The sequence below is a fragment of the Cystoisospora suis genome, assembly GCF_002600585.1.
Source record: "Cystoisospora suis strain Wien I chromosome Unknown contig_3497, whole genome shotgun sequence".
Taxonomy (NCBI): Eukaryota; Apicomplexa; class Conoidasida; order Eucoccidiorida; family Sarcocystidae; genus Cystoisospora; species Cystoisospora suis.
The window spans coordinates 1-797 of NW_027156292.1; positions in this window are offsets into that span (position 1 = coordinate 1).

Sequence of the window (797 nt, forward strand, 5' to 3'; positions counted from 1 at the left end):
AGGACGCGAGCTTCCTGACAGTGGGGAGTATAAGGCGAAGGGTGATGTGCAAATTGTACCCAATACGGACAGGTTTTAGAAAGTGGCTCCTTGCTAGCTGGCACAGTTACACATCACAGTAGACGACAGGAAGATGTCCTGGCTATCGTTCCGTTCCCGCTAGAAACAGACGAGGAAGCTCTCTGCAGAACTCTTTTGCCGCTGACAGCCACAACAAGCCTTGCTTGCCTTCTGTTGGGTGTGCTCTGCGGCAACCCCTTGAACACTCCTTTTCTAGGGTTCGTTGCTGCACCATGCAATCAGCTGCTGTCTCTTCATGCACCTCACATACCGGACAGCAGTTGGTATGCGTGTCAGTAAAATAGCCAAAGGGACGGAACCACGGTGCTTCGCGTAGGAGATCACTACGAGGCGAAAATCTTCCTGCTTTGTTTCGAGCTCCACTTTGCACGAACTGAGATAGCAGGGAGAAGTTCCAGCTGGCACACTCTTGGACGGAAAGTGAGCGTGAACCCACCACAAGGTATCGTGTGTCGTTGCCGTATTCAGGGTCCCTCAAGAACTGAGGTGCTTGGTATCCACCCCTCTTGCCAACCCCTGTCATGTAGGGTCTTGTAAGAGTTGCCTTGGCGTGCGAACTGTACTACGACGCGAGGGGGCATCAATCAAACATAGGCGCGTTTCCGCTTGGTTTCGGTACAAGCGAAGCTCCAAGAACCAATCGCAGGGATACCAGGGGAGCAGCACGGGATCCCGTTTCCTCTCCTCTCGAGGAACTTGTCTGTACGCCTTCTCCT